Genomic DNA, 25,003 nt, shown 5'->3' with positions numbered 1-25,003 from the left:
ATGCATGGGTTATATGTGTACTGAATTTGGGCACTACAAGTTCATCCTTGAGCACAGGTTTGGGTGAGTTTCCAGCAAGTTTTTGAGCGGGCCAGGGCTGGTGTTTGCGGCTGGACTTAGTCAAGAGGGTCCCTAGGTGGGTTGGCTAGGGTTTGGCTCGGGCGTGGCTCGGGTAAATTAGGAGTTGGCTCGGTGTGTTCGTCTAGGTGTCAAAAACAAACATTAAAGGGCTAAAATTTAATCCATGGGTCCACGGGTGTGGCTCATGACTTGGAAGGGTAGAATAAATATTAAAAATGTTATGTTTAAAATATGGGAACAAAATAATAATTTTTGGATTTATCTGGGATTTAATCGCCGCACGAGACGTTAATTAAAGAATTAATTGAAACGCCTAGTTTAAGCTTAATAAAATTATGAAAAATTAGTTTAAGCTTAAATAATTATTATAAGTCTATGTTTTAATTTGAGAATTTTATATTAAGATTTGGTTTAATTCGGGATTAAAACGTATTAATACGTCACATTTAAAGATTAATTTAAAAGTCCTCGTTTTAAGATAAATAAAAATATGAGAAAATTCATGTAGGCTTAAATAATTATATAGGACATATTAGAGTCAATGAAATTAAGAAAATGTCAAAAACGTGAAATTTTACGTCCAGGTGTAAAACGGTCTTTTTACACCTAGAAATTAGTAAACGACATGGCAGTGTCCTGAATGCTGTTTTATATGCTAATATGATTATGTTCAATGATTATAGATGTTTATGAATTTTTATATGTTAATATGTCAATTTTAAATGTTTATGATTTAAATGTGTATTTTAAATGTTTATGATGTTAAAATGTTTATTTTGAATGTTTAGGGATTTTTTATATGTTGAAAGGTTTATTTTAAAATGTTTATGGATTTTTATGAGGAAACGATAACGTTAAAAGATATGTTGCATGCTTGTTTTTTAAAAGAAAAGGGTATTAAATGTATGGTTTTTATAAAGTGATGATAATATGAAACGTTGAAGGAAGTGAAGTAATTGTGACTAATACGATGATATGTTGGAGATATCGTGAGGGTTATGGTCCCAGTGGGAGCCCGACGATCGTGTTTCCTTGGATACGGACATGAATATGTAGATGTATACGATGATATGTTAATACGTAAGGCCAAGGCCCAGTTGACCGGTGTGAGATTTGCTGGTGTCCCCGCCACCCAGTACTGTGGTTACATGTAGATGGATCCATCGCCCAACACGTAGACGTAGACATAGATGAACACGAAAGTCACAATTAACGATCTGAATTCAACGAAAGGAAAAAGGAACACGTATATGTTGATGATAATATGTATATGAATATGATGAAGATGATATGAAAATATTTTTAAAAGCTTATGCATCACGAAAATGTTTACGAAAAATGTTTATGTTTTAAAGTTCATCCATTACATGGAAAATTTATTTTTACGTATGAATATTTTTCACTGTTGCAAGTGGTTTTATACGTATTATTTGGTATCAAGAATATGACGTGTTCAGTCTTTAGACTCACTAGATGTGATTGATGCAGGTGGGTATGATAATAACGTTGAGGGAGGCTTGGATGCCTGATTTGACTGGACTGTAGGTGCACATAACCCGAGGACCAGCGCTTCTACTTTTTCGCACTCATGATTTTAAGCTTATGATTTACGTTAAAAGATTTTAAGACTTTTTATTTATGCTTTGGATGGGTTTTGAGAGGATGATATATTTCAAATTTATTGCTTTATAGGTTTGATAAAATGTTAGACGATTTGACTATTTCTTTGATTTTCAAATACTAGTTGGATTTATTATTTAAAATGGTGCAAAATATTTTATATAAATATTGGAGTAAATCGGTCAAAGGATAGAGGTTTAAAAAAAAAAATCTTTCTAGTACTTTTCAGGCAATAAAGTTATGGGATATTTCAGTATTGTTCATTCTTCTTTTCAATATTGGCTTTGGCCTTCTCATGCAAACTCCTAACAAACGCAGCCTTCTTTTTTCCATCCATGATTAACCTTTCACTCACAGGTAAAGACATCAAATCCAACGGAATTAAAGGATTAAAACCATACACAATTTCAAATGGCGAATAACTTGTAGTAGAATGCACACTACGATTATAAGCGAACTTAACAAATGCTAAACATTCTTCCCAATTTCTCAAATTCAAATATAGCATGCAATAGTGTTCCTAAAGTCTTATTGACAACCTCAGTTTGTCCATCCGTTTGAAGATGACACGTAGTAGAGAACAACTATTTTGTGCCAAGTTTAGCCCAAAATTTTTTCCAAAAGTAACTCAAAAATTTAACATCACGATCAGACACAATAGTCGTAGGCATACCATGCAACCTAACGACTTCTCTAAAGAACAAATCCACAATGTTAGAAGCATCATCAATTTTGTGACAAGCTATAAAATGCGTCATTTTCGAAAATCTATCCACAACAACAGATATAGAATCACTTCCCTTCTTTGTCCTAGGCAACCCCAAAACAAAATCCATAGAAATATCAACCCAAGGTTCAATAGGGACTGAAGTAGTGTATACAATCCATATGGTTGTGTTCTAGACTTAGCTTGCCTACAAGTTATGCACTTATCACACACTCGTTTAACGTCATGCTTCATATGTGGCCAATAGAAATGTTCATGTAAGGCATTCAAAGTTTTTGCCACACCAAAGTGTCCCATCAAACCACCTCCATGTGCCTCCCTATCAAGTAATTCAATAATGGATGATTTGGGGATGCACAACCTATCCTCTCTAAATAAGAAACCATGATGAAAATAGAATTTGTCGTGTGGACCATGTATACATGTTTCAAATACATCCTTAAAATCCTCATCTAGAACATATAACTCCTTGACAAGCTCAAACACCAAAATTTTAGATTTCAAAGTAGAGAATAGTATGTACCTTCGTGATAAAGCGTCGACCACTATGTTTTCCTTACCTTGCTTAGATTTGATCATGTAGGGGAATGATTCCACAAATGCCACCCACTTGGCATGTCTCTTATTCAACTTCTGTTGCCCCTTAAGATGCTTTAAGGACTCATGATTATGTATAAATCACAAACTCCCTAGGCCTCAAGTAGTGCTAGAACGTTTCTAGCCTCCTCACAAGTGCGAACAACTCCTTGTCATATGTCGGATAGTTGGACGTTGCTCCATTGAACTTCTCACTAAAGTACCCCACCGGCCGTACTCCTTGCATCAAAACTCCGTCAATACCTACACCTGAAGCATCACATTCAATTTCAAACGTATTAGAAAAGTCATGCAAAACAAGTAAAGGAGCATTAATTAATTTTTGCTTAATTATATTAAAAGACTTCTCTTGCTCCTCGCCTCAATGGAATGGAACGTTCTTCTTTATCATCGCCGTCATCGGTGCTGCCAGTGTGCTAAAATTCTTTACAAACCTCCTATAGAAGCTTGCAAGGCCATCAAAGCTTAGGACTTGACCAACAGTAGTAGACATTGGCCAATCTCGAATAGCACTTACCTTGTCTTCATCCACTTGTATGCCCTGTGAACTTACAACGAAACCAAGAAAGACAAGTTTGCTAGTACAAAAATCACATTTTTTTAAGTTAGCAAACAAACTCTCCGCTCGAAGTGTGATTAGCACAAGTTTTAAGTGTTTAACGTGCTCTTCTAAATTTTTACTATACACTAGGATATAATCAAAGTAAACAACAACAAATTTTCCTATGTGTGCACGCAAGACATGATTCATTAACCTCATAAAGTGCTAGGAGTGTTAGTTAAGCCAAAAGGCATGACCATCCACTCATATAACCCGTATTTGGTTTTAAATGCAGTTTTCCACTCCTCACCTTCCCTCATCCTAATTTGGTAATAACCACTCTTCAAATCAATTTCGCTAAAGATACATGCACCATGCAATTCATCTAAAATATCATCTAGTCTAGGTATGGGATGCTTATACTTAATGGTTATGTTATTGATTGCTCTACAATCTACACACATACGCCATGAGACATCTTTCTTAGAAACCAATAAAACAGGCACGACACAAAGGACATGGACTCACGCACAAAACCCCTATCTAACAACTCACATACCCGTCGTTGAAGCTCCTTAGTCTCCTTCGGATTTCTCCTATAAGCTGGACGATTTGGCAATGCACTCCCAGGCACGAAATCGATTTGGTACTTGATTCCCCTCAATGGTGGTAATGCTTGAGGTAGCTCCTCCAGAAATACATCTTCAAAATCCTGCAAAAGTGAAACAACCTGGGTATATCACTTATGTTAAGGAGAATCTTCTTGTAAAGAATCAACACAAGTGAATCATGTGTGTGCAACAATTCATTCAACTCACTCTTTTGGGCCATATATGTTTTCTTTTTTGCCTCTTTCATCTCATTTTATTTCATCTCCTTTTTCTTTTGTATGGCCGTCTCAGTCTTTTGATCACTCTTTGTTTTCAGCCATTTCATTTTTGATCTCAAAGGCCATCTCACTTTTTTGTTCGCTCTTTTTTTCGGTCTCATCTCTCTTTTTCTTTTTCAATTGGTCCTCCAACACTTGTTTTGAGAACAATGGAAGTAAAACAATAGATTCCTTCTTGAGAACAAAAGTATACCTATACCTAAACCCATCATGCATCACTCGTCTATCATATTTCCACGGCCTCCCCAACAAGATATGACGAGCATGCATTGACACCACATCACACAAGACCTCATCAATATACTTCCCAATCGAGAAAGAAACCAACACTTGTTTGTTCACCTTAACTTCCGCACAATCATTCAACCATTTAAGCTTATATGGTTGAGGTTGCTTTAACGTAGGCAAACCCAATTTTTCTACCATCTCACTACTAGAAACATTGGTGAAACTTCTGCATCTATGATAAGATTGCAAACCTTCTCGTTTACAAAACACCTAGTATGAAATATGTTCTCTCTTTTGTTCGTCTCCTCCTCCTTGATCATTCATAATCCGTTTAGTCGCTAGTGCTTCACCTAAAACCTTCTCATATCCCTCATCAAGATCCTCTAATGCAGGCATCTGATCATCACCACCCTCGTCATCACCCTCACTTTGTGACTCATCACCCTCTTATTAGGACATTGGCTAGCAATATGACCAACCCCTTGACACCTAAAACATTTTATATCCCTAGAACGATTAAGAAGAGTTTCAGATTTCCTTTGCACTCCTTGTTTAGGCGTCTCTTGCTTGGTCTTAATCCTGGGCTTGGTCATCACCTTACTCTCCTCACGTTTCACCACATTTGGTCGCCAAGAAGATGATGAACTCCCGATTTGATTGGTGCGGCCAACTCCTCGCCTCTTGAGTTGTTGCCCACCTTTATGGCCATTTGCACCATCTCGTCTAGATCCAAGTAGTGCCTAAGCTCCACTTGATCTTGAATCTCCCTGTTAAAGCCATAAAGAATACGTGTCATCATCGCCTCACTATCCTCCTCTATATTTTCCCTAATCATGATTACTTCCAACTCTTTATAGTATTAATCCTCGACACTCTTTACTCCTTGTCTCAAAGTTTGCAGCCTCTTAATCATCTCCTAATAGTAGTGATTGGCCACAAACCTCTTCCTCGTGACTCTTTTCATCTCATCCTAAGTCTCAACGGGTCTCTCATTGTACCACCTCCTAGTGGTCACTAGTTGATCCCACCAAATGAGAGCGTAGTCTATAAATTCAACCACCGCCAACCTAACCTTCTTTGGTTCGGTGTAGTGGTGACATTCAAATACAAACTCTACTCTCTTTTCCCACTCTAAATATGCCTTCGGGTCAGATTTCCAATGGAACGATGGAATCTTCATCTTAATATTATCCATGTTACCATCTTCTCTATCATCGTACCTACCCCGTACGGCTTCTCTTCTTCCTCTACCAAACCCTCTACCTCGTCCGTTCCTACCCCAATTTTCATTTTGGCTCTCCTCGTCTCCTCCCAAATCATACTCCTCCTTTTCTTATCCTCTACCCAAATATTTAGGCTTAGATTTATTTCCACTAGTACTAACTTCAAGCTTATCCAACCGCTCAGGTAATGGATCCAACTCGGTCCTCATCATCCTACTGAATTGACCGAATAACGCCTCCATTTGAACTTTATACAACCCTTGGCTCGAACTATCTCCTATCTCCCATTCCATTTTCCTTTCGGACATTGTACCTGCAAGAAAACATTAGTAGAATAACAAGATATTCCTCACCCAAATCCTCACGGTCACTCCAAAGAAAATTTGCTCCTCTCTGCTCTCTCTTTTTTATCGTCACTACAAATACTCACCGGTCACTCTAAAGAAAATTCACTCGCACTCAATTATTTTCACTCGAATTCGAGAGTTCCCCTCAAAGGTGCTCAAGCTTTGTATTTGAGATATAATTTCTTTTTGACTGTGAGAGACACTTGAATATGACTCACAAAAGAGAATGGAACAAAATACCAAAATAAATTTGTAGCAATTTTTCGGAATTTTTGTAATTTTTTTTTCTCTGCAGAAGTGTGATTGTGCAACTCAAAAATCCCAAGAAAAATCTCAAAATTTCGAGAATCACTGATTTATGAAAAGCAAAAAATGATAGAACAAAACAGATCTACAAATGGAAAGAAAGAATAAAAAGATTTGAAAATTTAAGAACAAGAAGCTTTATTTTGTTGTTTGAGAGAAAACTCAAGAACAATCAAATTCTATTCAATCAATAATGTCCAAAAGTGTTCAAAATTTTGTCAATATATTTTAACAAATAAGAAAAGATTTGAAATCTAGTTACCTAAACAACTTGGACTCAAAACTAGGAAACTAGGATTTTTCCCGCAGGTCTTCGCGCTCGGGCGGTAAAATGTTACCGCTCAATCACCGAGTGTTCTGGAGTTTTTGCGCTCGGGCGGTAAGGTTTTGCTGCTCGAGCGCGGGTGCTCTGGAAATCTTCTTCTTGGAAAGTAAGTGTGACGCTCGGGCGGTAAGATTTGGCGCTCGGGCGCCGAGGCTTCTGAACTCCTCATAATTTAACGCTTGAATAACGTTCCTATGACTTCCAAACTTACTATAATGCATCACGAACCCTTCGGAACCTTGCACCTCGCTTGTAAGCCTTTATTGATTGCTCATAAGCCCATGCAATACTTCCTTGAATTTCTTCAGGCGTACCGTCGTGATTAGTCCCTCCGGAAACTCTAAAGGATCTCATGCCTTCCTTGGAGCTTGGCCTATCATGGTCACATCATGTCGTGTGGGTCGTATCCTCTTCCTGCCATTGATACAATTTATATTGCAAGTAAGGAAGAAAGACAAGGAAACGGCACAGAGACGAGATAAATTTGTCAGAAAGGAATCACAAAATCTTGTAGAAGGAATTATGCAGATAATATGGAGTGAGGCGGTGTGGATTGAAGAGATAAGTATGCACGCTCAGCACAACGGTAACAAAAGCAAGATTTACTCAGTCAATCCCTAAGATCCTAACGATAAAAAGATTTAACGGGAAAAATTTTAGCCGTTAATGTCTCCCAAAAATAATGAGATAATTGTGCCCGATATTTTTTCAAAATAATTTACATAATTAAAACTCACATCTATTTAACACCACTAATTCATCCAAGTCACAAATATTGAATTTCTAGCAACATTTGGATTTTCGTCGAATTTTCTCCGTTGAAATACTTAATCCTTTTTGACTCAACCATATTCACAATAAAATGTAAATGCTTTTCCTAATTAAGCATAATAACAAAATGAAACAGAAATATAAACATGAAAACAAGTATGAGATATGTTCACAGATGAAGTGTTTTCACAAATGTTAGCAACATCTTCTGACAACACGTCTAATTCCTGAAATTAATTTTGATTTTTCTACACACTTAGAGGATTATCAACTTTCTGACCATAGAAGTGGTAGCTCCCACATTGGAAGACCGGTCTTCTTTAGGACTCCTTTAGGTAGCTTTTTCCATTTTATTCTATCTTGATTTTTTATTTAATTCAGAAGAAGTAGCTCCCACACTAAAAGAACAGTCTTCAATGGACTCATTTAGGTAGCTTTTTCCATCTTTTATCTTTTGAACCAGTGCTTATTTTTTTCTTCTTAAGTCGCTATTCACATGGGACATAGTTCTGGAGTTCAAGAAAATTCCTTGCTACATTGAGACCTATTCAGAGTATATAATGTCCAAGTGTGTTGTTGGAACGATAAGTAAGGAATTATCAGTATATCAGAAGATTGTGTAACATAGTGAAAACACATCATATAACAATATGTATGCAAATGCAGAATGTCTAAGTCCTAGAGATGCACATGCATAAGGGGTTTTGTCTGAGATGTTGTGACATCAGAGACAAAATCCAAGAATGAGCATATGGCACACATGCTTAGAGATTTCCTAAGGTTGGAAAATATCTCAAAGTCTAATGCTTTAGTGAATATGTCGGCCAATTGGTTATTCGTACCAACAAATTCCATTCGGATCAACACTTTTTCTACTAGATCTCGAATAAAATGATATCGGATGTCAAAGTGTTTTGTTCAAGAGTGTTGTACTGGATTTTTTGAAATGTCAATTGCACTAGAATTATCACAATACACAAGTAGGGTTTCACTCTTAAGTCCATAGTCATCTACCATTTGATTCATCCATAAAAGTTGGGAACAACAACTTCCAGCTGCCACATATTCAGATTCAGCAGTTGAAAGTGATACACAGTTTTGTTTCCGACTATACCAGGAGACTAAGTTATTGCCAAAGTAGAAACATCCTCCAGTTGTGCTCTTCCTATCATCTAAGTCTCCTGCCCAATGGGCATCTGAAAAACCTACCAGGTTGGTGTTGGTTTCTTGCGTATACCATAATCCTAGGTCAAAGGTTCCGGCTATGTACCGGAAGATACGCTTCACAGCTTTTAGATTTAAGATTTTAGGATTTGATTGGTAACGAGCACACAACCAGACGCTAAAAATTATGTCTGGTCGACTAGCTATCAAACACAAGAGACTTCCTATGATGTTGTGGTATAAAGTGTTGTCAACATTTTCGACAACATCGTCCTTGCATAATTTTTCACTTGAGCCTATAGGTGTCTTCATGTGTTTAGTGCTTTCATTTGAAAATTTCTTAACTAGATTTTTGGTATACTTACTTTGACAGAGAAAAATGCCATCATGCTTTTGTTTAATTTGCAGACCAAGAAATAAACTCAACTCACCAACCATGCTCATTTCAAAAATAGATTACATGTACTCAACAAATTCATCAGCATGTTTTTTAAGGATGCACCAAAAATTATGTCATCAACATAGACTTGGCAGATAAGAATTTCATCTTTAGACTTTTGAATAAAGAGAGTTTTGTCTACTTCACCTCGTTTGAAGCCAATTTCAAGTAAATATTCGGTCAATCTGCCGTACCATGCACACGGTACTTGCTTCAATCCATAGAGAACATTTTTCAACTTGTAGACATGATCTAAGTGATGTGGATCTTCGAATCCTTTAGGCAGTCTTATGTACACTTCCTCACACAAAATCCCATTTAAAAATGCGCTTTTGACATCCATTTAAAAAAGTTTGATTTTCTTGTAGCATGCAATTGCTAGAAATAGTCGAACTGACTCAATACGGGCAACAGAAGCAAAGGTCTCATCAAAATCAACCCCTTCAAGCTGTGTATACCTTTGAGCAACTAACTTTGTTTTGTTTCGAATGATGTTTCCTGATTCATCAGTCTTATTTTTGAAAATCCATTTTTTACCAATTATATTTCCATGGTCAAGAGGTAGAACTAAATACCATACATTATTTCAAACAAATTGTTCAAGCTCATCATGCATTGTGTTAGTCCAAAACTCATCTTTTAAAGCTTTATCAAGATTTTTGGATTCGAGATTTGAAACAAAACATGAAAATCTGACATGTGAGTATATGGAGCTCATGCACACTAGTCCAACCATCTTTCGATAATAGATCTTTTATTTATTTCGGGTTTGAACTTCTCCACGCACATTTCCAATTATTTGAGATGATAGATGATTTTTCTGGATTTTGGTTGGAATGTTTTGTCTATCATCTACTGCAGCATCATCACTGTGTATTTCATCCTCTGGTTCAGTGACTTCAGTGTCACGTATTGTGCTGGGTGTTATAACATTTGGTGCAACACTTGCATTTTCTACTAAGATTGGAATTTCTAGAAGATCTTCCACATCATCTTCAGCGGTTTTCTTTTTGAGATTTGCACAATCATTAAAAACAACATTAATTAATTCAATGATAGTCCTCGTTCTTAGATTGAACATACGGTATGCACGACTATTAGTAGCATATCCCACAAACAAACACTTGTCAATTTTCGAATCAAAATTTTCAACTTTCTCCCTGTCATTCAAAGTATAAAAAACACAACCAAAGACATGAAAATATTTAAGGATGGGCTTCTTTTTCATGATTATTTCATACGATGTCATGGTTGAACCACTTCTTAAATACACCATATTCGAAATATGGCATGCAGTGTTAAGGGCTTCTGCCTAAAAACGCTTTGAGATGTTCTTTGAAGCATTACTCTTGCCATTTCCTGCAATGTTCTGTTCTTGCATTTGGATATACCATTTTGTTGTGCTGTTTTTGGAGACGAATACTCATGTGAAACACCTTTCCTGTCACAAAAAGATGAGAATGAAGAGTTTTCAAATTCCTTACCATGATCAGTCTTGATCCTTCTCACCTTCAAATTATGGAAGATTGTAATTCTTGTGATTAAGTGACTAAAAACATCAAAAGTGTCCGAATTTTCCCTAATAAAACTTACCCATGAAAAGCGTGAGAAATCATCGACACACACAAAAGAATACTTCTTCCCTCCGAAGCGTTCCACTTCCATAGGACCCATAAGGTCCATCTGTAGCAATTCGAGACAACAAGTTGTCCTAAAGTGTGGCAACACGGGGTGTGACACACGAGTTTTCTTACCATTTTGACAATCTCCACAAACGTAAGGTGTACCAGATAATAGATTAGGCATACCTCGTACATCATCGTACTTGCTCAAATTCTTCAGGGTTTGGAAATTCTCATGACAGAGTTTTTGATGCCAAAGGTCAAGTTCACTAACTTTTGCGTGTTTTCATATATGTTCTTCAGCTATTTGATAGCAGTTGTCCGAAGACCTTGTTCCTGTCACAATGCACACGTTAGTTTAATCAAAAACTTCACAAGTATGTTTATCAAACTTGACATGTAAATTATCATCACACAATTGGCTTATGCTTATCAAATTTGAATCTAATCCTTCTACATGAAGCACATTGTGGAGCTTTGGTAGTCCTTCGACATTCGATGTTCCCTTTCCAACAATCTTTCCTTTAGCTTCCCCTCCATAGTTTAATCTTCCACCCTTTTGATCAACATAATCAATGAGATGTTCTCGTGATCCTGTCATATGGCGAGAGTTTCCACTATCAAAGTACCAGTGACCTGCAGTGTTAGTTTTTAATGATTTATAGACAACATTACAGTGAGTTTTTACCTTTGGTATCCAAATTTGTCTTACTGTAGGTCGAAAGTTGGAGGTGTTGTAGTAAGTGTTGGGCAACATTCGAGGCAACATCCGATTCGTCTTGGTATTCATGCAATTTTCCCTAATTTTAAAACAATAGGGCTTGATATGTCCAGGCTTAAAGCAGTAATAACACGCATACCTGCGTTTCTTTGCTTCGAAACAGGTGCAACATGTTGTCTTTTTGGTGGAGGAACTTTGTTCGAAGACGTGGATTGTGACTGTTTAGAAGAATCAGCTTTTCCTTTCACAAAAATAGTTGATTTAGATGATTCACAAATTTCAAACCCACTGTCTTTGAAATCTAAACTCATCTTGTCATTTCTTCCCATCAACAGTATGGATTCAAGCTTAGATGTGCTTTTAGTGTCTTAGTCGCCTTTTGAAGATCATCCTTGGTCTTGCATAGTTGCAAGTCCTTTTTGCTCAGGATTACTTCAAGTTTGGCAGCCACACCTTTTAGCTCAGTGTTCTCCTTTATGAGAGTTGAGTTAAACTTATTTCTTTTAATCCAATCAGCATACAACTCTTCATATAGTTTCTGTACACTCTAAATAGTGATTTCTTCATCATAAGCTTCCAAATCATCGTCCGCACTTGAGTTTCCAGAAGTTGTAGATTTTAGACATAGTTATTTTGAACATGTGTTGCGCCCAGGTAAGGCAACACCTAAGGGATTCACCTGCAGCCAACGATTTTCTGCCAAGAGTGCAGTCAAGGAGGTGTGATTGTTTTCTTCACTGGATTCCTCCTCATCAGATTCCTCATTGCTTAAGGAAACATTGTACCCTTTATTCTTGTGAGTTCTATTTGCACATTCAATGGCATAATGTCCAAATCCATTGCATTCTTTTCATTGCACTGAATCGTACCTCTTTGGATTAAGCTGACCATTTCCTTCATTTCTTGGTCGAAACTGGTTTTGGGCAGGAAACTTCTGTGATTTTCAGGGGCTGGTGGACTAGGAAATTTAGATGGCTGTCTGGTCTTCTTTTTGTCTCTGATCCTTTTCAAATAGTCTACAAACTTTTTCGTGATATATGAAATATAGTCTTCACAAAGGTCCGACTCATTTACCTCTTGTGAAAATTGAAGGAGATCATTGTAGGAGTCATTTGATACCTGGAAAGCGATCGTTTTACCTTTGTCCTTCTTCTGCATATTCATGTTCATCTCGAAGGTGCGGAGTGAACTTATCAAAACCTCCAGTGCAATTTGAGTTGTATCCTTTGCTTCATCAATTGCACAGATTTTGATGTTGAAACGTTCGCGCAATGATCTGAGAACTTTGCTGACCAACCTTTCATTTGAGATTGGATCGCCTAGGATGAAAGTTTCATTGGCAATCTCTCTGAGATGTCTGTCATAATCGATAATAGATTCAGTTTCTTCCATTCTCATATTCTAGAATTTTGATGTGAGTCACAATTACAAAACCTTCACAATGCTTTTGAAGGATTTCCCAAGCATCCTTGGCAGATACATAGTTTGTAATTAAACTGAACATATTCAAGTTTACTGAAGAAAAGATTGCATTCAATGACTTTGAGTTGTAATTCGAAACCTGCACATCATCGGTAGAGTCCAACCACTGATAACACGCTGTCATGCCATTTCATCTATGGATTTTATGTAAAATCTGATTTTGACCTTCCATAGGCTGTAGTTAGAACCATCTAACACTTGTGGTCGCAGTGCTGTATTTGCTAGTGACGCATCCATTATAATAAGCAAACCTGTTAAACAAAATAGTCAGGATCAACACTTAGTATATCAAGAGTAGGCTCTGATACCACTTGTTAGGTATGAGACCTATTTTTGTCTGACAGTTAATCGAGTAATATCGTATTTGACCGTAAATTTTTGTTTTATCAGAAAATAACTTTCAGTTTAAAAAAATCAATCACTAGAAAATAACTTTCAGTTTAAAAAAATCAATCACTAGTGATTTTAATGAAAATCAATTTTCTCAACATTTTGAGAAAACAAACTGCTTCCTAAAACAAAGAACATCACTAAAACGTAATCAAGAAATCAAAAAACACGGTGCCAAAAACTGGAAGAACAAAACGCGATCTTCAGCTAACACTTGCATGCGTGTTGTCTGCAGATGTTTCCAACAATCACGGTAACACGTGAAACATCACTCTTCAAACCAGCAATGTCCTTGAGAATTATTTGTCTCTGAAAACCACGACGTGCAAAAGTGCACCAGTAAGCAGCCACAAAAACTTCCAAGTCTGTCTTGAGAGTAATAGAATTAAAAAGCACCGAAAGGGACGACAACGCCTTTCCTTAACTTGCTTCCTTTATTTGTTGTTGTCTCATCTTCTAGGATTCATCTTCAAGAAAATCTATAAGATATGGAAATCAAGAATTCTATTAGAAACAATCTCTTTTTAAATCAATAATATCATATCTTAAAAATCATTATCATAAATATCATATCAAGAAAGGCAAAACCATTAATTGAATATCTCATGAGATCTTATCTACAAGGAAGTTAAATTTAAGAGAAAATTATTTAAAAGAATAAATTATATCTTGGAATCCAAGATAATTTTTTTCTTTCAAGATCTGCCCTTAATTCTGTTAAGAATGGGCCACAATCCACTCGATTTCCACACCTTGCGAGCCAAAATACAATACAAAAAAATATTCATGGTGTCTTCTTGGTATGCTCTATCGGGTTATCATTTTTCTCGTTTCCAAAACACAGAAGAGGTTTACAAATTTTATTTTGACATTCAAAATATTATCTTGGACACTCGTATGGTTTAAATTAAAAGAACATGCATAGGGAGTTTATAATTTACCTTTAGTGACTAAATCACTCGGCACCAACTATTCTGGTATTAGCGGATATAGCTCTTGTTAAATTCCTTACGAACTTTTTTCAATCTCCTAATCCGGTCCACAGCTGGATTACTTGTTCCTCTTCTAACTTGCACAAGAAATTATAAAAGATATTTTTCACGTTGGAGAGCAAAAATTAAAAAGGCAGCTCAAACCCTTGAAATTATTGAAAATGTAGCCGAAATCTTGAGAGAGAAAGGAGAGGAGGGATATTTTAAAAACAAGAATAATGGAGGCTTGTAGGCTAGGGTTAGTCAATTCATTCCTTAATCCAAAAACCCTTGACCTTGTTGCTTTAATTGTAGATTTTGGTTCCTTAATTAACATTAATTTGCTCAATTAATTAATTGGACTAGTCCAACTAGTTTAATTAATTAATATATCAAAGTCCATTAAAACCTTAATCAATTTTCATGTTGGACTTATACTCTTAAAAGCCCATTATGCATTCTCCCACTACAATTAATTTAATATTTAATAAACTCAACTTTTGAGTTTAATAATTTAAATTCTCAAATTTTATAAATTAAACTACTTGAATTTATTATCTCCAAATTTAATTATCATAAATTCAACTCCTTGAATTTACTATATCATAATTTTATATATCAATTTAATTATCATAAATTCAACTCTTTTAATTTACTATGTCATAATTATATATAAATTCAACTCCTTCAATTTATTCTCTCAATGGGAACAAAATGATCCAGTGGTTGTGTGATTCTCAATAGTTCAGGGATACGGCTAGCAGTGGGTTCACAACTCATAGTGATTCAGGATATTCTCTTTTATTCTGGCTAACCCTAATTTTCCCCATTCCATGCACCAACATTTGATCATTAAAATGTAAGAAATCATTTTATGATAAATTCATCAAATCATGGTAAGAGCATCTAGTAGCATCTCCCCATGATTGTGCTGCAAGAACCAATCGGTTATGATTAACGTACAGTAAGGTCCATTCATCTCATATATCCCGATCGAATCTGCAAACATTAGTTCATCGAGTGTTTGCATATTAGATTCGATAGCTATGTGATACAATCATGAAATATTCATAATGTCATCGCATGCACAACTAGATAACTCTTTCCCTAATGTACATCTCACACTCTGGCCAGAGATTTTATGCACTACTATTTCGTTAGATCATATAGGATATCCACACCCGTAGGTGAGTGGTGAATCCCTGACTACATGCATTGGCTCCTACACATTTCGCAATTGCACCCAACCTCATCACCTTGTGACCCTCGCGGAGTCGGTAAACGAGTCAAAGCACAATCCTAGTATGTAGATCCTCAGTGTTGTCCCGAGTCGTAAGGACTAATCATGTACAATCATCGTATGATTACCCATTCGAGGGATTTTTTTTCCTCTCGATGAATGATAACCACTTGGAAAGTCCGATGGAGGGTTGTTCGGTATATTCATCGTATGATTACCTATTTTCATGATTGGACATCTCTATGCCCTTATCATGAAACATGGTACACAACATCACAAATGCTAGTCTGAAGCTCAAGCGGCCTTTATCCTTACTTTAGGCGGCTGAATCGACTAGGAACGAATTTAGAATATACAATGTTTACAAATGAGTTTCAGGATCGAATTTGTGACACCCTAAAAACAAAGGTGCATAAATGCATTTTTATTAGTATAAATTTTACTATTTTCATTTTTAAAATTTTATCATACTATTTTTCGGTATAAATTTTATTTGTCCAAAGTATCGAGAAATACATTAAAATACATCACAATACACTTAAAAATTCATCAAGCACTATGAGATTCCCATTCCAAAATCAAATTCCCAAAACATAATAAAATATTACAAGTGAGCTCAACATATATGTTAAGTAATTAAGTACAATAATGTAAAATAATTTATAACACATAGGTTTAATAATTAGATACAAGAATATAATAATATTAAGTTTGGATAAACATGAGATTTTTTCCATTTAATAAAAAATTAAAAAAAATAATAATAAATAAATAAATAAAATAAAATAAAAAGGGATAGGCATGAACTTCTCGGCTATAAATATAGCTGAACCCTTCACTTCACCAAAACCCAGCCGAGAGAAGAAGGAAGAAACGGAAGAGGAAGAAGAAGGAAAGGAAAAAAAAAAGAGGAAGAAAAAAATAGAAGAAAAAAGTTATACCCTTTCCGAAAAATCCCAATAAATCACCAACTATTCACCTCATATCGTAAAGCAATAAAGCACTGAAGGTGATGTAAAAGGATCGCTCAAAGACCAGAAAATCAAACAAAGATAGGTATCCCGTATTCAAGCTAGGTACTTTTCGCTCATTTTTCTTATAGCTACACACCAAACTAGAGGTCGGCTTGAACATGAAAGTTGTACCTCTTGTTGCATAGATAAGGTACATACTGCCCGTTGTCCCAAAATTTTGCCGAAACTAACATTTTCGGAATGCCGGAGTACCTTAGTTAATCATACGACGATATTTAAATCTGGTATTGATCGGTTAGGAATTTTAAAATACTTTCAACATAAGAATTCAAGATCATAAAAAGTTACATATGGTGGAAAAAAACTGGCTGCGCGCACTGCACGCGCCGGAACCGCCAACGCGTGTACTGCACGCGTCGCTGTATCGCCGGTTTTCCGGCGGCCGAACCTTCCTGGTGATATTTCCGACTTTTTGGCCAACTTTCGTAATGTTTGGAGATGTTTTCTAATTAATATGAATTTTTCAATCTTAAGTAAAATAAATCGGGTTAAATTTTGAACAAAAAAAATAATCTGGAAATGATCAGCTAGTTACTTAAAAACTATAACATATAAATATCATTCATAATATATTTTTAGGACTTGCTCCGGCAATTCGGATTATTAATCAAGCCTAAAATGTAAGTTATCAGGTGAGGAAATTAAAATTCATTTTTCTATTAAAGCCTTTGGCATTTGCCCTGGAAATTTCAATAGCATTTATTTAATGTTCAAATATCATCCACAGCTCATTTCGATTACTGATATATTTTTCTTGCATATTTATGAATGGATTGATATATCGTTAATGAATGGAGTCATGGACAACGGATTTCGGTCCCGAAATTGAGTCCACTAGACAACGTGGCTTCGGCCCGGAAAATGAGTCCAATGAACAATGGATCAAAAGTCCCGGGTATATGGTTCATCTGAACAACGCGCACCGAATATTTCGGTCCGGAAATGGTTCAACGGGCTAGTAAAAAGTGCTCAATTAGAGCCACCAATGTTAATTTATGAAATTTTCATTTATCTATCATTTCATTGCATTCATAACATCTAAATAGTTATGTTTATTATTTCATGCATAATTATGATGAAGTGCTATTTTAACTCGTTTAAAAAGCTATATTTTAACTCGTTTAAAAAGCTATATACTAATTTGAACTCACTAAGTCCTCAAAGACTTAACCCTCTGTTTCTTTTCGTCTATTGTAATTTCTAGACACAGGAACCCCAGTGTAATTCCCAAGAATTGTAGGTTGATAAGACGAGATTATGAAGTTTGCATGAAAGGACACCGCCCCCGCGCCCCAGTTTCTACCACACCCGCGGTGTAAGGGCAGAGAGTAGAGTTTTGAATACAAGAGAGACCGCACCCGCGGTCCAAGACATACCGCACCCGCGGTTGTAACTCATGAATCGTGAAGAATTACAGTAGGGTCACCGCACCCGCGGTACAAGACACACCGCACCCGCGGTTGCTGTTTCTGAATTTTAGATGGGGATGCCGTGAGCTAAGCGCACCCGCGGTCAGAAGTGAGCGCACCCGCGGTGCGACGTGTTGAATGAAAAATAAGACACTTGCCTTGCCATGCATATATAATGTTGTATTGTCTTCATTTCCTTCCTTCTTCAGCAGCTAGCACCGAGAGGAAGTTCAGAAATCCTCAAAGTTTCATCATAGCCTCGAGTTTGAATTGTGAAAGATCTAACCATCCGCTTTTCGATCCGAGATTATATTTGAGCTCCTTGCATCATAGGCTTCTAAATGATGTAAGTTTTGTTATGTTTTTATTTGATTTGGCAATATGATGTTGGAGAGAAACCAGATTTGATTCTATGATGTGTTCTTGATATGTTGAGATATGTAGAAACGAAACCGGATCAAAGAAATGGTACCGTATGAATTTGTATGAAATTCCATCATGTATGGAAGGGAAAGTATGCAGATTTGCAGAGTTTGACATGTTTATGGTATTGATTGTGATTGTAATTTAGTATCGATTGTTGTTGAGTTGATTGGTATCGCAAGATTACGCCGTTATGCCGTCGAATCGTATCGAGATTGATTAGTGATTTATATATGTGTTGAGTTGAGTTAGAAAGTGATAGAATGCATCTTGAATGTATCATTTCAGAGTGGATACTGACAGATTCGACATCGAGATTTCTACTACGACAAAGACTACGACAACGAAAGGTATAATTCATGTTGATTCGGGAAGATATAACTCGAATTAGATCTGATTTGAGTTTCCCAAAATCACATACTAGATTGTTACCTTTTTATATGTTGATGCTTTGTTTATAGATTTATATTCAAGCATTTAAGATAGGAGAGTCATTGGCAGACTTGCCAAGCTAGACGTTCGGTGATATCGACGCATAGGAGCAGATTTCCTCCGATTGTAGACACTCGATACAGACAGGACCGAAGTCTAGGAATAAGACGTACCGCCACCACGATTGGGAGAGTAGGTGGGAGACTTGTTACGTCTTATTCACACCGGGATCCCTAGACGTAGATATGAGTCGAGTCAAAGAATAAGAGTCGAAGAGTTTTATCTGTTTTCACTAATGTGTTATAAACATTGATTTATGTTTTATTATGTTGTGTTTAATATCATGACATGCATGTATACATGTTTTATACTGGGATTTGTTCTCACCGGAGTATCCGGCTGTTGTTGTGTCTGTATGTGTGCATAACAACAGGTGGGACAGGATCAGGGTCACGCAGAGGATGAGAGATCGAGATAGCGTGGAGATTACGGGCGTAGAAGATTACTAGTGGTTTCTTACTAGACATGTACTGAAATTATAAACACTAGTATGTTAATTGTAGACGAACACGTGAATGTTATTTAGAGTTGAATAAGATGACAATATTTTATATAATGTTTTGTGCTTGTTTATATACATTTGAATAAATGTTAAAAGAAAAATTTTGACCCACATTTTCTAGCAAAGATTCAATTAATCCCAAAGATAATCGAGTTAGAGCCCGGGTCCCCACACCCAGAATTGGAACAGGAGGAAAATAGCTGAAGCTAAAATAAGAGCATTTGAAAGTGGGATGATATGTTTATAAATAAATGTTAAACTTCCGCTGTAAAATAATTGTACATATTTGAAATAAGAATGCAAATATTTGTAGATAATCTTTAAATGATAGTAGAAAATATTCAAATTTTTACCTACAATATCTTTTTAATAATCATAATGGTAAAAATAAAAATAATAGCTCCATAAAGAAAGTTTGTAAAAAAAATGTGGCACTTGGAAAGGGAATAATAATGAATTCCTAAACCGGGCGCCACAGAATTACGATTCATTTGTATTAAATTATAATCAAGGACTTTATCTATGCTGATTGCATGGGTATACAGATAAAGTAAAATGAAACCATAAAAAGTTAAATTATATTAAAATAAAGATTGTTTATTACTTTTGAGTAAACAATTTTCCTTGCCAACTGTTGACTTGTAGGGCATCCAATATATCAATCTCCCACTTGCCGTAGAGCCAACTACCCATAAAATTTAATCTCATTGCTTCGCGATGCTTCTCAAATAATGGTTCTGGCAAGGACTTTGTGAGTGGATCGACAACGTTATCTGTAGAGGCGACTCTTTCGACTGATTTATCTTGAAACGTCTGCCTTTATTTTTATTATAATGTGCTATAATTTTTTTTTTAAACCTCACATAGCATCGGCCGAATCATACACATTTGCATTAAAATATTTTAGAACCATTTTAAAATTAAAACAACCAACTATATATTTAAGAAATACAGCCCATACTATTATAATATCTCAAAAATAACTCAAAATCATAAATAAAAAGTCGTAAAAATTTTTAACATAAATCATAATCATAAATGCGGAAAGCTAGATGCGCTGGTCCTCGGGTCGTGTGCACCTTCAATCCAGTCAGGTCAACCGTCAAGACCTCCCATAACCTTAATATCATAAACACCTGAATCAATCACACCTAGTGAGTCTAAAGACTCAACACGTCATATTCTTGATAACAAGTAATACGTATAAAACCACAAGCAACAGTGAAAAATACTTATACTTAAAATATCGTTTTAATGAAAATGCATAAACTTCAAACATGAATATTTTCGTAAACCTTTTAATGATGCATGAACTTTAAATAAAAACATTTTCATAATGATTTATCAACTTTAAACATAAAAATTTTCATGACATGCATAGCATAAACCTTAACATTTTTCATTTTCCTCAAAACATAGCATAAATCCTTTTATCATGATCATAAATATTTTTCCTTTTTCCTTTTCCTTTCCCTTTGTTGAATTCAGATCGTTAATTGTGACTTTCCTCAACCTCAAAAAGTCGATGGATCCATCTACATGAAACCGCAGTACTGGGCGGCGGGGGACACCAGCAACACTCTCACCGGTCAACTGGGCCCTGGCCTATCCTCTTTCGAATAAAAATACACTCGTCGGGGTTCCCTCTGGGGTCTTTTCCCATAAATGGGCTTCTTTTGGGGCATTTTCCTCTCACGGTATTCTCATTCTTACCATTACCATATACCGTTACCTCATACAGATACCTCATATTCGTAATACTTAAAATACGATCGTCGGGCTCCCACTGAGACCGTCACCCTCACGAAATCTCCAACATTATCGAATTAGTCACAATTACTTCACTTTCTTCAACGTTTACATTATCATTACTTTATAAAAATCATGCATAACTTATAATTTTGTTTTTGAAATCAAGCATGCAATATGTCTTTTAAATGTCTTCCTTAAATCATAAAAATCCCATAGACATTTAAAAATCATAATTTAATCATGAACATTTCATAAACATTTAAAAATAATCATTTTAACCTCAAAATATTTAAAATAACATTTTGAAATATTAAATCATAAACATATAAAATTCCCTAAACATTTAAAATATCATTTTAACATATAAAATCTCATAAATGTTTAAAATATCATTTTAACATATAAAATTCCATAAACACCCATAACTATATAAAATAATCATATTAGCACATAAAATAGCATTCAGGGCACTTCCATGACGTTTACTACTTTTTAGGTGTAAAAGACCATTTTACCCCTGGACGTAAAATTTCCTGTTTTTGACTTTTTCTTAATTTCATTGACTCTAAAATGTCCCAAATAACTATTTAAGCTTACATGAATTTTCTCATATTTTTATTCGGCTTAAATCGATGATTTTTAATTTATTCTTTAAATACAACATATTAATGCGTTTTAATCCCGAATTAAACCAAACCTTAATATAAAATTCCCAAATTAAAAACTTAGACTTATAATAATTATTTAAACTTAAACCTAATTTTTCATAATTTTATAAAGCTTAAACTAGGCGTTTCCCGATTTGTTTTTAAATTTAGACGTACTTCCCGGTTTTGACTCGTATGGACTCGAAACTCAACCAAAACTTTCCAAACTTGGACCAAAGCTTAATAACACCTAACTAACCCATATACAACCAAATTACAGCCAATTAAGTCCTTTGAACATGCCTAGGAAGCAACTGAATTTTTCTGCACAAGAGTCCTAGTCCTAATATGATTCGAACCTAGGCTAGGTTCGCCTCCAGCCCTTAACCACCATGTCCAGCCTCTACCCATCCCTCCTATGCAGCCCACTTAAGTCTAGTGGACCCTCCATAACCGCAGCTAGCAGCCGTGACCCTCAAAGACTCCTAGTCGAAAAGTCCTTTCCCTTAATGAGTCTATTTTAGTTTGTATTCCTTCTCTATTTTTTTTCAGCCTTTAAACATACACCTAGGGACCCTTAAACATGTGGAAAAACATCTCTTCAAGTACTCCTACCATGACAGCCCCTTTGTGCATCATTATGAGGAGTTTTAAAAGATGAAAACACTAGTTTTGTGCATGTATAGCCATAAAAACGAAAATATAAAATTTGCATCATGTTTTTCATGCAATCATGTATCAAACACATAATATGATGTGAAATATGAGAAAAAAGAGATTAAGGCGTGCCTTTGCGTATTTAACGTATGATTTAACGTTGGCGATTGAAGAACGACGACGAGGAGACGACGGCTTGAATTTCTTTGCAACTTTCAAAAGCTCCTCTTCAAGATATTGTGTGTGCCATGACTTTGCATACAAGAGAGAGTTTTAATTTGAAATGGAAAAAGTGGGCGTGAGTTTGTGAGCATGGGGTAGGGTTATGGGGTAGTTTAGTATATTATATACTTTAATTAATCACTAAACAAGTTTAGGCCTATTAGTGGAGTTAATTAGGCCCATTAGTGTTCAATTAAAATATTAAAAATAATTTTGTTTAATAAATTTTGTGAATTTATTAGCCGGGTTGCCAAAAAAATTCTTATTTTTGTTGAAAAACCAACATCGATAAAATTTACGCACCGCCAACCTCAAAACCTCTTATTTTCAAAAATATGAAAAAGCATCACCCATATTTTAAATAATTAAAAAAATATTTAATAAAAACATTTTCTATTTTTCAGCATTCGGTCTCCGTTCTTCGATCGCAACTCGAATAATCTTAAAAATTACATTTTAATGCAACCATGTAGAAAATATAATTTTAAACATGCAAATATGCACAACATAATTAATTCAGGCAATTGAAACATTTAACTAAAATACAGGAGAATTTTATAATTGTATGCATGTGGTTTGCGTGGACCTTTAAATTTTCGGGGCGTTACATATCTCCTCTTTCCACAATCTCCCGAATGATGTGGAATTTCCTCAGTATATGTTTGGATCGCTGATGAGACCTTGGTTCATTTTCTTGTGCAACAACACTAGTGTTGTCGCAGTACTCCGGGACTATATCAACTCCATTAAGATTAACGCCCAACTCTTGGACGAAATTACTCATCCAAACTGTCTCTTTGGTTGCAGCAGATGCAACAATATATTCGGCTTCAGTCGTGGAATCAGCAACGGTGTCTTACTTAGAACTCTTCCAAGAGACAGCCGAACCTTCCAAAAGACAGACGCACCATTGAACATGAATACAAAACCTAGGTCGATTTCGAATCATCTACGTTACTTTGGAAGCTATAATCAGTGTATACTTCCAATTTTAATTCCCCACCCCCATAGACCATGAACAAGTTCTTAGTCCTCTTTAGGTACTTAAGAATATCTTTCACAGCCTTCCAATATATTGGACCAGGGTTCGCCTGATATCTGCTTGTAATACTCAGAGCATAAGTGTAAGGTCCAAAATTAAGACGACGTAACCCAACGACATGCAATTCAAAGAAATATGAAAAATTAGTAATTAATTGATTTAATTGCTTAAATTATTATGTGACATGCATGATTATATGCTAAATATGATTTTATTGTCATCATGCATTAAAATGTATTTTTAAGGATTATTCAAGTTGCGATCGAGGAACGGAGACCGAGGGCTGAAAAATAGAAAATGTTTTTATTAAATAATTGTTTTTAATTATTTAAAATATGAACGATGCTTTTGCATATTTCTTAAAATAAAGAGTTTTGAGGTGATTTTATACGCCGAGACGTAATCGGTGTTGGTTTTTCAACAAAAATGCAAATATTTTGGCAACCCGGCTAATAAATTCACAAACTTATTTAAACAAGGCTATTTGAAATATTTTAATTAAATTCTTAATCAAGCATTAATGGGCCTAAATCTATGCTTAATAGGCCTAAAGCCTTGTTAGTAAATTATTTAACTATATATTATGTAAAACACACCCCAAACTCTACAACACCTACGCCTCACTTTTCAGAATTCTTGCACACCAAAACTCTCCCCAAATACACGAGCACACACCCACAACAATTGAAGAAAAATTTCGAAAAGCTCAAGGAAAAGTTCAAGCCAAGGTCTTGTGTTGTCACTTTGATTGTTGCACTCCCAAGAGCAGGTTGTCCACAAGTAGTATAATTCGGTGAGTCCGATATCGTATCCACAGGGAAGCTAAGGTAATTACAAGTCCACTACAATATCTTTTTGTTTTGTTTTTGTTTTTGTTTCTTTTTAATTTTAATTGTTTGAATCTTTAATGGATAAATTTTAATTGTTCAAATTTTAATTAAGTAGTTGAGATTAAATGATCCACTCTTGGTATTTTGATAAAGTTAACATTAACGAACAATATTGAAATCAACTTAATAAAATGGTTGCAATATATTAAATAATCATATTTATATTATGTTATAAATTATTATCTTATAAGTATATAATATATACCAAAACTTATAAATGTGGTCAAGTATTTATTGTGCTATATATAT

At 35.4% G+C, this 25,003-nt stretch overlaps 1 pseudogene; it reads left to right on the top strand.

The window, feature by feature from the left end:
• The first annotated feature begins 14,683 nt into the window (after nucleotides 1–14,683).
• The window catches only part of LOC140991215 (uncharacterized), a 55,251-nt pseudogene continuing 44,931 nt past the window's right edge, over nucleotides 14,684–25,003 (top strand).

This window comes from Primulina huaijiensis, chromosome 13 (genome assembly GCF_012295235.1).
Source record: "Primulina huaijiensis isolate GDHJ02 chromosome 13, ASM1229523v2, whole genome shotgun sequence".
NCBI classification, from domain to species: Eukaryota; Viridiplantae; Streptophyta; class Magnoliopsida; order Lamiales; family Gesneriaceae; genus Primulina; species Primulina huaijiensis.
The sequence above is the reverse complement of the archived record's forward strand: the minus strand, read 5'-3'. Positions and strand labels throughout refer to the sequence as shown.